We start from the raw sequence: 17304 nt of genomic DNA on the forward strand, positions 1-17304 counted from the left end.
CTGTTAGTTTACATTTCTCCTTCTTGTTGCAGCTCGGAAGTGGAGTTCCATTGACTCAGGGTCAGCGAAGAGACAAGCTCCAACAATAGAGCTGTACAAACATTAACTGATATTCACTGTTTCTTGTGGCGTTAGAGGCTATAAATCAGTGTATTCCTACTTCACTGGAAAAAGCAGCAGATTTGAGAAAGCAGCTCTGGACTCTGCCTCCAACCAGTGTGGCAGAATCTGACCTAAGTTAGTTAAGATTTATGGGCACAAGGAAGCACTATCAGCCACTCTCTTTGTCTTCCTCACTGCTACAGGGAAATTCTGGCTCCAGCAGGGCAGCATTTCCTGCTCTCTTCAGCTGAGCCCTTCCTGTCCCAAAGCCCACGTGGTGGTGACAGACACGGTTCCTTAGGTCCCAAACCAAGCAAGAATGGTGCTGGTGAGGTCCCACCTCTGCCCTGCACACCTGAGCCTGGAGGGTCCCTTCTGGCAGCCCCAAACCCAGAGAAGCAGCAGCTCCTGAGCTCCTGGGGGCATGGGCAGGGTCCAGCCCACCCTTAGTGCCTCTTCCGCCTTCCACACTCCAGAGGGACGCCCCTGGCATTCCCCACAGCAGAGCAGGAGCTGGAATAGCAAACCCTGCCTGGCATGTCCAGCCTGTGCAGATCTGCAGAAAATCCACCCAAGCTAAAACAAAGTGTTTGTAGGAACAGTGGGTGTCCAGAACAAAATGAAGGTGTTCTGAAAAGAATAGCTAAATTTTTGTGTATTTACTTCTTCAGCCTGCAAGAAGTTCTGTTTTCACACTGCTGCTGGAAACAGTCATTCCTCACAGAAAGAGGAGGATGACTGGCCCAATCATTTTAATCACATGCTTTTTATTTTCTTGTGAACCTGCTAAATAATTATCAGTGAAATCTGGTTTCTTTTTTATCTCCATATTTTCATAGGAAAAAAGCTCCTGACAAAATAATTCCTCTTTGATATTGGGGCAGGGGATATTGATTTTGGTGGGTTTTTTTTTTTTTTTTTTTTTTTTTTTTTTTTTTTTGTTTTTTTTTTTTTTTTTTTTTTTTTTTCTTGAAGGAAATGCAGCATTCTCTGGGTCTGGTGTTAATGTAACCACACTCTTTTGAGGATCCTCAGCAGTAATTAAATGAATATTCCTCACCTTTTGTTGCATACAAAGAACAAATGAGCAGACTTGGTATTTCCTGCATGAAGTGATAACATCTGTGTATTGCTGGGGAACACTTAAGTCCTTTATCACTGTGTAGTAACTCACTAGTAATTCCAAAAATTATTTGGAATTAATGACAGTTCTGTGTGAACAAAAGCAATGTCCTAGATTCTGAGAGGTTTTATCATTGACATGTTCTTCCACCACAACATTTTGAGATGCTGGGAAGATCTTAGGGTAAGGACTCAGAACAAAACAAGGGCTTTTTGCAATAAGAACCATCTCTAATTTTAATTTAAATCTTGTGCTGAGAAGTATTTATCTATAAATACTTTTGGATTTCATATTTGTTATTACTGGAGAACTGAAAGTGCCAACATACTGCTTATAAGTCTGTTGTTTCTGTTCTCAAAAGGGAGTTATTATAAATCTTGCAGAAGAGCCTGCTTTTGTGAGAATATAGAGAACCTTTTCCAGAATGCAGCTTTAGAAAGAAAACTCTTTAGGAGTTTTTGGTGGAAGGTCTTTTGGTAGAAAATCAAGTATTTAAAATTCAAAGATTTTTTGCTAAGGAGGTGTAGCATGGTCCTCCCAGGAGACTGGGGGCCCTGCCACATTGAACTTCCCCTCCTGTCCTTTCAGACATCACAAAGCTTGAAGAAGTCCATTCAGTGTTGAATGGACTCTAAGCTGATTCTAACAAGGGATATTAAAATGCTTTGTGTTAACAGCAGAAAAACTATTTCTACTTTCTCCAGTAAAATTTGTGCTGAAACTTTCTGCTCTACCCATTCCCCTTGACAAATATTTTTATTTTCATCTCAATTGGGAAGAAAAATCAAATTAAAAATTTTTGGAGTTTCCAGAGCACATGACTTTAAATAGAACTCCAGTTAGGAAAGACAGAAAATGTAGGAAAGAATCTGAATCTCAGTCCTTCTATGGTTCAGTCATTTCTCTTCTTTAACACTTAGATTATCTAAATATAGAGTCTCATTTACTCCTTTCTACACTTTTTTGAGTCATAGGATAGAACCCAAATCTTTAGCTCATCACAGGATAATTCTCTGGGCAGCCTTCCCTTTCTGTCAGAAGCAGCTGGAGAATGTGAAAACCTCACTTGGCATTTCCAACACAGGGAGCTGGGCTCTACCTTCCTAACCTGTGCAAGCCTCAGGCTGCTGTCAAATTTACTGAAGCTTGAATGACAACTTTCCTTACAGTTCTGGAAAGAACATCGTTATCTTGCAACAAATTCTGAGAAACTTCACATTTTAGCTGTCCTGGAGAAGACACGGAAAGCACCCGCTTGTTTTATGGCAAACCTTGAATGGGATTTTCCAAGCATTAGTAGACAATAGAGGGCAAAACAAGTCTTGACTGAATTTTGAGGGTCCATGTGAGGCAGGTATGTCCTTGGTGCAGAGGAGAAAGAACATCATGAATGCTTGCTTGGCTGTGTTGCTCTCACACTGAGCAATCTCTGCTATTGGCCAGGAGGGTTTTGGCACGTGGGCTCAGGTGAGGGAAAGCAGAGCAGTGTCTGTGCTCTGCAGCCTCAGGGAAATCCATCCTCCTTGTCCACCCTGCACAGCTGGAACTGGGTAAGAGCATGGGAAGTTCTGAGAACCAGGCTCCATGTCTCTGGATGGGATCAGTAATTTTCTCTTTGTTCTCCAGGTGAAATTTCAGTGCATCTGTGTCCATCTCCTCTTTTCCCATTTAAAGGATAAGAACCAAACAGATCTGAAAATGTCTCCTGCATCTTACAGCAGTGAGCTTTGATTCACACTTCCCTTAATTCACTGCTGTGAAAAATGGGCTGGCATCCTACTGTGAATTTAAATACTCCCAACCCAGGAATAAATGGATCCCATGGCTCATTTATCTTTCAGATATTAATTAATAGTGGTTAATTGTAGTTATGAACTGCGGCATTCCAGTCTCCAGCATCCATACATTTTATTTAATATATTCTGATTAAGGTGGAGTCAGCGAGTTGGAGGATAATTAAAACAGCTCTTTGCCATCAGCTTCTTACAAAATTTCAGCTTCCTCATGAATTCATAAGATTATTGCATCTGCCTCTTCAGAGACAGAGAGATGTTTTGGGGCTGCAGCATGGCAAACACTGTGAGAAGATCCATTTGAACATGGTTTGTCGGTCCTTGGTGCCACAGACTGACACACCACCACCTTTCTCAGCATGGCACTGATGGAGTAACTCTGCACATCTGCAGTCTTTGCTCTAGAATCACAGGATGAGAACAGTTTCCACTCTTAATTCTGTCCCTCCTTTATGCAGTGAAATAGTTGATAATATGAGCAGGGCAGTCCATGCCTGTGAGCTTACAGGACAAGAAAATTCCATGAATGGTTGGTATTAACTTTCTGAAATATGTTGATACCCCAGAAAGGATGGGTCATAGTACAGGGCTAGGAGAGTAGTTTGCTTAGATAAACAGCATTTTCTTCATAGATTAATGGAATAGCTTGGGTAGGAAGGCACCTTAAAGATCACCTCATCCCAATCCCCTGCCATGGTCAGGGACAGCTTCCACTAGACCAGGTTGCTTCAAACCTGGTACTTTCTTATTTCATGATTCACATTTCCTTTTTCTGGACACATATAAATACTATATTTCTGTGCTTTGTTGAGATTTCATTTATTGGTGGTGGTACAAGTAGATTTCAGGCTGATGGAAGTACAAAATATCATTCATTTTAGTCTGTATTAATGAGCTTTGGTTTCAAATCTCACCCCTCATGTTGTGAGTTCAGATCTATGTTGAATCACCTCACATAGCTCTGGGCAAAGTGGGGGTCCATGAAGGCTGGCAGGTGTTAAGGCACAGCACACTGCAAGTTTTCAGGGCAGCTTCCTGAGGGATTTCCTCCTGAAGGCAGCTATTGTTTGGTTTAAGAGAGAGCCATATCCACTCCGCTCCCAGTGGCATCCTGAAGCACACTTGCAACACAGAAAAAATGATGACTCTAGAATTGATTTGATGATAAAGTTTCCCCCCACCCCTCAGAAATGCTTGTGGCTGAGCTCTGGCAGGGAGATGTCCTGTTGGAAACTGAACTTCGTTCATCTGGGCTCTGGTGGGAACCCCGTGTTCAAGATAAACATGAGAGTGCTCTTTGAAGTTGTTTGCTCATCAAAAGCACAGTTTCTTTGTTTGTATTATGCTTGATACTCCCATGAGATGTAGTTCAATTTATGGTATAAAATCTTGGCAAGAGGAGGCAGTTTAGAAAGAAAAATCGCCCCAAACCAAACAAAACCCCCTTTATGCTGCTGGGAAGGTGGGAATATTGTCCTCAGAGTCCCTCAGATGTTTCTCTTCATAGCATTTAACAGATTTTAATTTTACTTTTCTTTACTCTATGTGAAAAATCTTCCTCCTGCCTCCAATATGTTTCAAAGTCTTTAGGGCTAAGTTACATGTGAATTCACTTGAGGTTTTAAGCTGGGCCAGGACTTTATTGTGTTACTGATGTGGTGGTTGTGCTTTGATGATCTCTGACTGCCATTGCTGTAGGAGAAAAATCCCCCTGTGCCAACAATCATCTCCTTCTTTCTCTGCATCCCATGGAATGGATGTTACTGATGTACCTTTGATGGTGGTTTTTAGATTTGAAAATGTCCTATTATACAAATTTTGAGCTGGGTGAAATACAAGCTGCAAGAGGCATGATGGAAACATGACAGGATGAGAATAAGTTCTGGTCCTAGAGAAGGCATCATCCATCCTCACATGTTTTATATGCATGCATAAATACTGATAGCTGAAGGTGTTTAAAATGTATTTTTTATCAAGGTCATAATTTTAGATCATAGCTCAAGTATCAAATTTTTAGTGGTGAACAGAGGTTTAGACCTTATTTCTCCCTATTCTCAATTTGAAAAAAATCTTTACAAAACACCAACAAAGTAAAAATATATTGGAAGTAAGTCACAGGAATGAACTGGTCAGTCTAAAATGTAAATTTCTAAGTTTTGTGCAGATGCACTCAATCTCCAACTGTAACAAATCTTCAAGTACCAGCAATTTGTAGCAAGATGGGTACCATATACATAAATATGTATATTAATATATAATCTCTGTAAGTGTGTAAAAATGTACTCTGAGCAGTCATAATTGAACCGAGGGACATTTGTCATGACTAGGGATATGAATAGGAAAGGAAAATTGCTTTTTTTCCTTATGGTGTGCTTTTTTTTTTTTCTGAGAGAAGTGATACATTCCCTGCCTCTTTCTCATCTACATTACTGATAATTGATACATCTGAAGAAATACTGATAAATTAAACATAATTTTAAGCTTCTTCATTGCCTTCTGATAATCTTAAAGTAATTTGCTTTTAGTAAAGAATTCAAGAAGTATGTCACTGTTATAAAACTGGTCGTCATTGTAACAATGATAATTTTTTAAAAGGCGAGACATCTAAATCATAGAAAAGCTAAGCTCAGGATTTTCAGAGCACTTTAAGTACATCATTTTTGTGGTTGTTTGCTTTGAGTTGCTTAATGTAGTCATCTAAAATTCAAGGCTCCTAAAATCACTCCATGGAATCCATCACTACATGGATTTTGCCCAAAATCACAGTGGGAGTCTGTAATGCTGCTGGGCCCAGAACCTACATGCTGATTCTGACCTTGCTTAAGCTAATCTTAAATCTTCCATAGTTATTAATGTCAGTAGGTTTTCTTTTTATACAAAATTACTGTCGCTAAGATTAAAATTTGGATTTCCAGACTTTCATCCTGTGCTTTAGCTCAACAGAAAATAATTCTTTCTCCATATGCTATTTTTTGGATGAGCTTTAATATCAGATGCTTATCTCAGTCTCTTCTTTTGGCAAAAGTGAACTGGAAATCCCAGCTGGAGATTTCTATTCTGGCTGTGTCAGAAATGTCTTGGGAGCAGCTTTCTTTGCAGTGTTTCAATGCTGCTCATTCTGCTCCCATTCACAATATCAGGAAGTACAAAACAGAATTTACATTCTGGTGTTTTAGACTAAGGGAAATCTCCTTGATTGGTTTAGAGGTGGCTGAAAACACTCATATTTTTTAAATAGAGCCGTGTGGCTGGAGACAAGCTCACAAATGATTTTTAATTTCTCTCTGTTTACCTCAGACAGAACACCAAGGGTAAAATTTAAGTCTGTGACATCTAATACAGCTCTTAAGTTCATACTCAGTAATTTGACAGCCAGGATGTTGTGCATAAAACTGTTTTGTCTTTCTGATTCTGTATTTCTATGTGCATGCACCGGTAGTGGTGATGCAAGGAGGTAAAGCTCAGTTGTAGGTGCATTTCAGGTTTTACCTTGTTGATAAAACCATCCCTTTTTCAAGCAGATTGGACTCACTACTTGCCTAGCCATGAATTTCTCCTTTATTATGGTCTTAATCATGATTCAAAATATCCTTTAATCTCTCAAGAATGCCTCCTTTTCTTGCATAAGGGGAGCACTCAGATTTTTTCTGTGTCTCGTAGCTGTGGTTCAGTCCAAGGGAGGTGAGAGAATGTGCTACTTCAAAGGTGATTTAAGTGAGCCTAATGTTTTAGGCTCTTTCAGTCTTTTTATTTTCAGCAAGGACCTCCTGAATTTTGGTTTATCTCCAGGTGTTTCCACTGACATATAACTGGCTCTGAGAACAGCCATGTGTGTTGTGCTAATGGGAGACAGCACTGGCGTGCTCCTCCAAACTCTGTGTTCAGCCTGGCTCCTGCTCCTATCCCAGCTTGATTTACTTGGAGTGTTATCTTGGAGAGAGCTGGCTCTGAAAATGAGAGTAGGTGGAAAAAGTTTCACTGAAAAGAACAAATTAATTCTGTCCACACAGACTTTTTTGGACAGAGCTTCTGCTGAGGTGTGTACCATATGTAAGTATCCTTTAAAGCTGGTACTCTCTGGTGTCATGACCTAGAGAACAAATACAGAATTGTTGAGTGGATGAGCTGCAGGTTTTTCCCTTCTTCTTTGCCCAGCTTTTCTTAATTTCTCTATTCATGTCTCAGTCCTGTGGGTTTTTTTCTGCATGGGACATCAAACAAAACTGTTGATTCTGTACTGCCAGTGAAAATCAGGATTCACCTGTGAATCGGTAGGCTCAGAATTAAGCCAGGAGGCAACAATAAACAGTCATTGCCTACAGCTGAGCATTTTCTCAAATATGCAGCTGTGAGAGGAGCTGGAGGCCTATGGGGACCCTTCCACCCAACTTTGGACAGGGTGCTGTCCTGTCTGCTCAAAAAGGACAGGTGTGGCAGCATAGGTCCTCTTGTTCTGCCACTCCTGAGGGATCAGCATAAGAACCCCAGGAGTCCTCAGCAGCTGGATCCCATTGTGGTGGGATGATGAGTCCCCCTGCCTCTTTCTTTGGCTTTGCATGTTTCCTAATAAAAGTGGTGTCAACAGAGCTCAACAAACAGTGATTCTTGTTTCATGCAATGACTGCTGAGGCTCACAAGCTGGAAGTGTATGGGGTCCAGATTCTTTGGAAAACTATAATTTAAAAAAAGGGCATTTTTACTACAAAAGAAGGTCTTGATTATGACCTATTACTCTGATACTTCCACAATACTCTGTGGAAATTAGGATTGTACTTGCATTGCTAATTCTTTAATTTGTTGTCTTGGGATTTCAGCTGTTGAAAATTTTTCTCCTTTGACAAAAAAGCACCCTCACTTGCTGTCCTCCAGTACCTTCCATAAGGCCCATCTACCTTGGATGAACAGTGAGATTTGAGCCCTGTTGAGAGGGCTTGGTGCTGTGACCATGTAGCAAAAATGAGGAATATTTGCAGCCTGGCATCACCACTGGCTGCCCTGTCCTGCTTCCCTCTTCCTTGTCAGTTCATTTAGCTAATTCCTTTCTTCTTAAATTACTCCCTCCTGCTTAACAACTTTCACAACTTGTTTGCAACCACCCGCAGCTACTGTGGTTGTGTATTCTTTTCTGGGGGATATATTAGACTGTTTATTTAGGCTGAAAGCTGCAAAGGGAAGGTTTGGAACTGTGTTTTCATGCTGTCTAACACCACCAGAGCCTGACCATTGTTTGTTTCAAAACACCCTGCAATAAAAACAATTGATGTTGCATGCATTCATCAACAAAAGTCATAAAGCAGTCGTAACTAAATCCCTTTATTTATTAAGTTGTTGCACCCCAAGACTCTGTAAACAGGACAGAGAAAGGCAAATGTGACCCACAGAGACTTCACAGAGCAATTGTTGCTCTGAAGAGCCCATTTCACCTGCTCTCCCCTCCTCGCTTGTTCCCATCAGCATCTCCGCTTGGAGCTTGAGCTCCAGGCTCCAATCAAGCGAGCACCCAAATTCCTAGAGGTACCATTTTGCAGCAATATGAGCCTAATTGTTTCTAGATTGAATATTTTCATGGGATATCAGTCTCAGTGTTCCTGGAATTAGCATGCTCACTGAAGGATTGAAGATGCTTATCAGGCCCGACAGCTTTAGTGTCAGCGGGATCAGCGGCAGCTCCGCGAATCTTCGCTGGCTGGCGACAATATTTATCTATGCGGAATGGAGACATATGGCCAGAATCATCCGCTCCCTTTCCTCAGTAATTAAAACATCTGGGAGCACAAAAGGGCTGTAAGGATAAAAAAAAAAAACCCTCTCTCTGCTAAATAAAACAGGAGCATGGTGCCTTTACATAATTGCCGAGGCTTTCTCTTGCTGTCGTGGCAGCGTCTCTGGAGGACCAACCTTCTCTAATGTTTTTTGAATGTGTGACGGTCAATAGAAGCACAAACTGAGCTGAGAACAGCCCTCAAACTTTTTATTAATACTGTATCTTACTTTGTTTTCCAAAGGATGGATTTGAATGCTCCTGAGAGGGATTGAAGATTATTTAAGGAGTAGCAAAAGCATACTGAAGTCATCAACTGCTTTACAGACCATGATTACACAGTGATAGCTTTCTGTGTCTGGAGTATTCTGTAGATATATCTTTGATAAAAACTATTTCACTGAGAGCTTTGAGGTTCAAATTCAGACCAGGGCAGCATGATGACAGCTGTTATCATTTGATGGATATTCAGTACAGTGTGTGAAGCGTGTTTAATACAGTTTTATGTAATTTTCAGAGATTATGTGTCCCAAACACAAAGCCATCTCAAAATGAAGTAATTGTCTAACTTCTTGGCCATTGCGAAATCCCCAGCAGAGCTGTGCTCTCCCAGCCTTGCAGGGCTGGACTTCAGAAGAGGAATCTTATTTTTGATATATGACACTTTTAAATCCTAAAATTTGTCATCTGCAGAGATGGGCAGGCATTTTGAGTGTTACTGTTCTTTTATTGTATAAGGGGTCACAATGTAGTGCTTTGTAGTGACTTTCCTTTGTCTTTTTTTTTTTTTTTTTAATGGAGTAAGATCATAGAATGGTTAAGGTTGGAAAACACCTTAAAGATCAACAAATCTGTCAGCTCAGCACTCTGATTTGAGTGGAGGTTATTCAGTCTCAAGTACCTGAATAACATCTCATCCACATTTTGCTGGAAGTGGTGAATTTACCCAGTATCTCCTAGGGGAAGACTGAGAAACTGAGGCAAAGGGGTGGAATAGAATTACCCACAAACACATAAAAATCTGTGGCTAAGGTGGAAACTGAATTAAGCACCTCTGAGGCTCTTCCTATGACAGCTTTTTGTGTTTTGAAACCACAGCTGAGCAGTACCCAGTGCTCCCACCAAGGAACCAGACTAGAGGGTCATAATGAAATTTATCTTAAAATCTGTGCAAGTAAAAACCCCACTATCACTACGGAATGATAGCACAGCCAGTTTCTCTGGAATTGCTCATTTCTAGGCCCTGGTCTGTGATATCTGCTGGGCCAAGCACAGCCTGGGCTGCTGCTGGGGATGAGTGCCCTCACCTGCTGCTGGGGCTCACATCTCCTCCCTGACTCCTTCAGAGCAGGAGTTTGGTGCTGACTCCTCCATGGCTGAAGTGAGGTGTTAACTCCTTGCCTCTTAGGTGTACTCTGGATTTAAAAACGTTTCCAAAAAGTGGAGGGGCTTGGGTGCCTTTCCCTTCCATGCTCTGGCAGCGATACAGCAGCAGCTCTTGGCATCTGGAGACTCTGCTTTTACAACTGCTCCAAGGTAAGGACTTCTCTGTGGGCAGTTTTGGGGCTGCAGTTTGTTCCTGTGTGAAGGAGCATCTCCTGCCTCCACTTTCTCTTTTGGAACCCTGTGTGGGTGCCTAAAGAAACCTCGGCTTGTCACATCTGTTTTATGTGGAGCAGGGAGAGGTAGGGCCCAGGGTTTGTGAGGTATGTACGTGATAGACTTACAGTTTCAATTTTAAGAAGTGTTATGAAGAAAGACATGGGATGAAAGGCTGGTTTAGGGAGATGGATAAAATGGAAGCAGAGGTGAGGTGGTGAGGAGAAGAGTATTAAGATCTTTGCAGAGAATTTAGGAAAAAAAACATGGAACTGCAGAAGCTGGATGCTGCTGGTGATTGGTTTGCTCTTCACACTTACTTACTTACTACTTACAGCAGTACCCAAGCAAACTAAATTGTGAGCCATTGGCAGTAATATCCAGATTAACTTTAATATAGTACTGGAAGGCTCTGCAGTGCAGCACCTCTGCACTAATTTAGCTCTTTGTCAATAAAATGAGCTCTTGTGATGTTTCCAGTAACTGAACTGGCTTCTTGACCCAGCTGGGTTCTGCTGTGCTGCATCGAGCTTGGGCAGCACAGCTTGGCTCACAAGTGAGGCATGTAAAGAGGGAGACTTGGGCAATCTCACTATCCATATTTCTGATTTGTTGCTTCTCCTCCATGCATCTCATGCTTCTTTTAGCTGAAGGTAGCTCTCCCTGCAGTATTAGCAGCTATTACATTTTGTAGAATACCCCACATAATAAGTAATCTTTTTCTTAAAGAAAACTTATCCCAGTAGAGGTCTAATCCAATATATTTATATGACAGACATCTGAAGCCTTGAAAATGTCTAGCTGGCTCAAAGATTCAATTAAATCCAGCCCAGTTCTAGGTGTACTTCCTAATTAAAGTATTTGACATCCACACAGACATAAATATTTATGCTTAGTAGAACCTATCCCAAACAGCAAAACAAATTACTCTGACAACATGGAAAACATGCATGCTCTCCATGGCTCTATTATCTGCATGCATAGCTTAAGTTTCAGCAGGTGTCATTTTACAAACCATGGAAGAAGCTGTCAGATGTGTTTGGAAGAAGGCTGACAGTATAAGGGAAGGTGATAGTTTTAGTGGGAATGGAACCAGAGTTCTGCAAGCAGCATTGTGGGCCCAATTCTGATCTCACTTTCTTAAGCTCAACAATCTAGGCCATATTCTCAAAGATTTGATCTTTTACCCTGTCTGGGTGCCACAAGAATCCTGACAGCACATACAAATATGGCAACAGGTCATTTTTACCTTGGGAATTGTGAATATTTTTTGGTGGGTTCCATGTTGCTGCCTCTCGTGCTCTGGCCAGTAGCCTCAGCCAGATAAGTGTTATACACCCATGTTTCCTGATTTCCTAACAAATCCAGAAACCATCCAGTCCTCATAAATTCCAGTGTTATCAACCCATAATTCCTGCAGCCCCACAGTCTAGTACAGACAAGCACTTAGCAAAATATTTTGGGGCTGTGTTTTTCTGCTTGCTTTGGAAGTTGAAGTTACTGGCATGAACAGAGTTCTTAATTTATAGCATTAGTTAAATTTCCCTGGAGATTCAGGATCCTGAACTATCCCATTCTGTATTTTGGGCCCTATCAAATGGCATAATGAGGGTGGTCATAATTTAACATTCTTCTGGCTGGTGTAAACAAGGGATCTTGGATTTGGAAAGACCCCAGTGTTCAAACAAAAAAATAAATCTCAGAAGAAAGGTTCAGAACCAAGATGCATACAAGATTAGGTGTTTCTGCTTTGTTTACCAGCCTTCATTTAACCCCTAATTTTTGTTTTCCCCTGTGCTTTACTGTTGAAAATGGGATTATAAAAGCAAACCCAAATCTGGGGACATCTCATAGAACAGAACACACTTGCATTTATTTTATTTATTTAGCAACAGACATCTATTTTTAAAGGAGTCAATAATCACTCACATCCTTGCTTCCAAGCAGGAAGAACACCGGTCATAAATAGTGTAATAGACTTGGTGCCAGGTGAGCATCTGCATATTTTTTCCATTTACCTCCCTTTGTGCTGGTGATGCTCCAGGATCCCAGAAAACTAATTCTGTCCCCATCCTGCCCTCTGCTTCTGCAGTCACTTATGGAGTGGCCACCCCTTTATCCATCCCACCCTGGCTGTTCCCTGCAGGAATATCCCAAACTCTCACGTTGGCCTCTGCTCCAAGTAGGAGGATCCAAAGCCCCCACGGTGCTGCCTGCTTGGAGCAGGGCAAGGGAGAGGCAAGGCAGGGATGCCCCCAGGGAAAACTCCATTTGTGTTGACGCCTTTTCGGGGCTACCTAAAAACAGAGTCCAGACAAAATTAGGAGAATAAAAAGCAGTTATATTTATTGAAGGGCCTTCAGGTACATTTTGGGCAGAGGAAGCCCCCCAGTCCTTTTTGGGTGTAGCCCCCTATTTTGGCTACACCCAAAATGGACCATGGGTTTTCACGCTTTTTTTTTTTGTAAGTTTGGTCCATTTGCATATCGGGGGTTAATCTTCCAATTGCAGCTTCAGGTAATGAAGTAATTTACCCCAAGTTTGCTCCCTTCCCAGTTCACTTTTGTTTGCATTTCTTGTGGCCTGAGGCAGTAAGGTGTTCTTGATTCCCAGGCCTAGAGAGGAATTGTTGTGTCCAACCAAAATGTGAAAGCAGCAGCTCACACTGTGGAGTTTAAAGTTGTACACTAAAGAATTGCAGAGTTACAAATACATGAAAAGTATAAAAGCTAAAATTCTAAGGCATCAGTGTCCCTTTTCCCCAGACACATTTGAGGAATACAACATATAGACCCTGTGGGGATGTTTATCAGAGTGCAGGGTGGAAAAGCCTGCCCAGGCTTTTCTAGGAGCTGTTCCTTGGGAGAGCAGCCCAGATTTACACTGCTGGGCTGTGTAGCTGGTTAGTGTTAACATTGCCTCCGTGAGCATTGGGGGAATTGTAGTAAATCTTCCAAGAACAGAGAGCTGGTTTCATCTTGTTTGACACATTGTTTCCTGATAAGAGCTGCTGGGAAAATACTTCAGTTTTCTTGTTAGACCAAGTTCGCTGAGTTGTCAGGAGATACTCTGAATCCACAAGGTCCTGAAAAAGAAATTTAAACAGCCACGCTGTGGAGGGAGGGACAGTGAGGTATGAAATGGCTGAACACCAGGGGCAACTTGCTGAAGCATTGATAAATGTAAAAGTATGTGGAAATTTCTCTTTGTCTCTGCCTGACAAAGGAAGGTGAAGCTTTTCATTTTCTCTGTGATTCCTGGTTGCTGTTGCTGGTTCCCCAGTTGTGCCTCCAGGTGGGGCTGAGCTATTTGATCTTGGCTGAAATTTGCAGTAGCCAAAAACTGCAAACAGGGGACTTGTTCACCTGGAGAAACTTATGAGAGCCAAGGTGACTCAAGTGATGCTGTGTAGTTTAAAGGCATTAAGAAACAGGACACAAAACCAGTATACAGCCATGTGATTTGGTTTTTTATTTTTGGTGGGAGGCTGAGGGATTTCTGTTCATTTTAGCTTAGTCCCACTGCAAGTCTGTTCCTTATGTTATAGTTTGTGTTCCCATGTATCCCAAGATCTCTCATAATCCCACTGATACTTCTTGGAATCATGGTCTTTATTGCAGAACGTTGTTTTGAAAGTGTGTGTGTGTGCCAGCAAACACAGAGGCTTCTGTTCTGAAAACTCAAAGCTTGGATAATACTTGAGCTCTTTTCGTGTGCATGAAGTTAAACATTGCTCTAGTTTTTGGTGGAAAACCTGCACTAAAAATTTACGCCAACCTATGTTGCAACCCACAGCCTGTGCATGGGCTCAACAGAATTTGATGGCTGGTTTTTGACTGAAGTTCTTTCAGACTCAGAAATTCAAAGGCTGCAAGCTCAGATAAAAGTAAACAGACTTTCCATGAACCACAGTGAACTGAAGCCATTATTCTCAGAAGCACTCACACTGAGTGGTGTTCAGCCCTGAACTGCATTGACTCCAGCAGAGAGGGAGCATTTGCTCTAAAACAATTGTGGATGTTTATTTTTGGCATCTCTGAAAATCCAGCTGTGGGCATAGGTGTATAGTGAGGATTTATTTGCCACCTGAGCTGCAAAGTATATTCTCTGTATCCAGCATGAGAAAGAAATTAAAACATGACTGTGGATAGGGATATGATTTTATCATCATATCTGTGTGAAGTAGGAAATACATCTTCATGCCCTGTGAATATTTCTTTTCAATCTGAGTTTCTAGTTGCAAGAAAGGATAAACACTTTTGAAAGAGCACACTCATGACAGACACACACAGTGACAAACTTCTAAAAAATACATGTCCCTAATTTTCTAAGCAGCTGTTTAAAACAAGATACATGTCAAAAATTACCTTAGTGATGTCAGCTCAGCCTTTTGCATTTTTCACTACCTGTCCCTGGGCAAATTCTGATCCACCACCCTGCACAATCAGAGATGTGTTTCTTCTACAAATTAAAGTAGTTAAGCAAAATGGGAACTTGAATAGAAAAGTTTATAAATTAGCTATGAAGTTCTGTAAACATGTTTGCTGCCTTTTTCCTTTTTTTCTTTTTCTTTTTTTTTTTTTTTTTTTTTTTTTTTTTTAAGACTTAATTGCAGCTCTAAATGTTTAATTCAGCGATTTCAGCAGCAGACATAGCTAAGGGTTCTGATGGGGCTGCTGCAGAACAGCCTTCTGTCTGTCAAATGGACTGTGCTCCCAGGAAAAACAACCCAGATTGCCCAAAAGACATCTGTGTCAAATTGATGATGAGCTTGACTGGCATCTTAGAAAGATCTTGAGATGGCAAGATTAACCCTCAAATGGCCTGGGAGGCAAAGGGCATGGCATTTGAAAAGAGGGCCTCACACAGGACTTGGCAGGTGGAAAAACCTGCAAGACTCAGCTAAATGCAAGTCTTCTTCAGAAATGATAACTTTGGAACTGGGGAAGGGGATGCAGGTGATGCTGTTGGCTCTCCCTGGTTTTCCTTGAAGTGGTACAGGTTTTTAGGATGTATTTTCCATGGAAATAGCCCCTGTGCAGTGCTTCATGCAAGTTACAGGCTGTGAAATGTTTTTCAGGCAATATGTTGGAAGGTCTCAAGCACAGAACCCTAAAATATGCTGAGCTAGAAGAGACTCACAAGGATCATCAAGTCCAGGTCCTGGCTATCCACAGGACAACACCAAAAATCTCACCCTGTTCCTGAGGGCATCATTCAAACACTGCTGGAGCTCTGGCCACCTTGGGGCTGTGACCACCACCCTCTGGGGGAAGAATCTTTTCCTGTCATCCAACCAAACTCTCCTGTGGCACAGCACCTGTGCTGTTCTCTTGGGTCCTGTCCCTGGTCACAGAGATCAAAGCTGCCCCTAGGGAGGAGCTGCAGACCCTGTTGAGATCTGACCTCAGTCTGCTCTGGCCTCAGCTACTTCTTAGATGGCTTCCCCTCTGAACCCTTCATGTCTTAGTGTTCCTCCTTTGGGCACCCTTTAGTAAATTTATGCCTTTCTTACACTGTGGTGCCCAAAACTACACCCAGAACTCAAGGTGAGGCAGCACCAGCCCATCCTCCTGCTTTTCTCCAAGCTGGAGAAATCCATCACAGCTGGCCCTTGGTGCTGCTCTGGTGCCACCAGATACTAATGACCCACCTTAAAAATTCAACAGTAGCTCCTTAACGTTTCCCTGAAGGAAAATAAAGAACATGAAAGACCGAGAGTTGCCCTGATAGTAAAGGGAGAGCAGTTGCCTGTGTTTGAATTTCCTCGTGTTTGAGTTGCTGTGCTTGTGTAGGGTCAGCAGTGACTCCTGGCATGGAAGGAGCCAGCTCCTCCACTGGTGTGTACTGGTGGGTCTCTGCTGCTGTCACTGGAGCAAGAGTTATTTACACCAGAGGAAGAGCTGACCTTCATAAATTGTAAATAGTCCTTGACAGGAATATGTGCTCGTGGCCCTGTCAGCTCTCAGAGGTTTTGTCAGTGTTGGTCTACTGGTAAATGTACTGGCAAACTTCCTCCAGCAGAGCCAGCAAAATCTTGTCCTTCCTGGCCTCGTATTCCAACATCTCCTACTGCAGTAAGAAACCTAAAGGGCCACATCTGACCCAAAGTGAGTTCTGCTGTTGTGACTGCATCCATGGCACAGTGATGTTCATTGGAAACTCTGTGTCTCTGTATTTCTCAGTGTCTGTTCTTAGCAAAATTGTGCAGTGTAGGTATGACTTAATATGTCTGTAATAACTCCACCACTGGAAGTAATTGACTGTCTCAGTGAATTTACCTTTATTCCCAAGGCTTGCAGTGTTTCCAGAGCTGTGGGAAAAAAAAAAATCAAACTTACATTCTGGTCATAAGGAGATAATCATATGTCTTTTAATAATTTTTAGGTCCCATAAAAATACAAGATAAGGTGATATAAGATTTGGTCTTTTCTCTCATGATAGTCACTGGCCTCACTTTGGAAATAGTCTTTGGAAATCAAATGTAAATTTTGTGCAAGTCTTATGTTGCTTGTGGTGTTATGACAGCATTAGAGCCCCTTGTGCTTCCCCTGTTTCTTGGGAATTAATCAAAGTGTGTCTGACATTTTCTGAGGATCAAAATAGATATTTAATAGTGGATAAATACTGAGATTGTTTTATTCCTAAAAATGAGCAATAAATTGCCTAGAAACAGTCGCTGAGAAAGTAAAAATTATTTAATACCTATTAGGCAGAAGCTGATGGACCTCAAGGCACTTTATTAACAAGGAACAAGGCTCCCACGTAGTGTTGTGATTGATATGAGTGTCTCCATGTACAGATGTGAAATACTAATGGAGGCTTCAGGAGAAGAGTTAGGGCTCTCCTGGGGATTTCTCACATTGCTTCAGACTGGGGAGAAGCAGAAGTTAACAGTGAGTTGTAAAGGCTCTTGCAGGTTTTCT

Source organism: Vidua chalybeata, chromosome 17 (genome assembly GCF_026979565.1).
Source record: "Vidua chalybeata isolate OUT-0048 chromosome 17, bVidCha1 merged haplotype, whole genome shotgun sequence".
Taxonomy (NCBI): domain Eukaryota; kingdom Metazoa; phylum Chordata; class Aves; order Passeriformes; family Viduidae; genus Vidua; species Vidua chalybeata.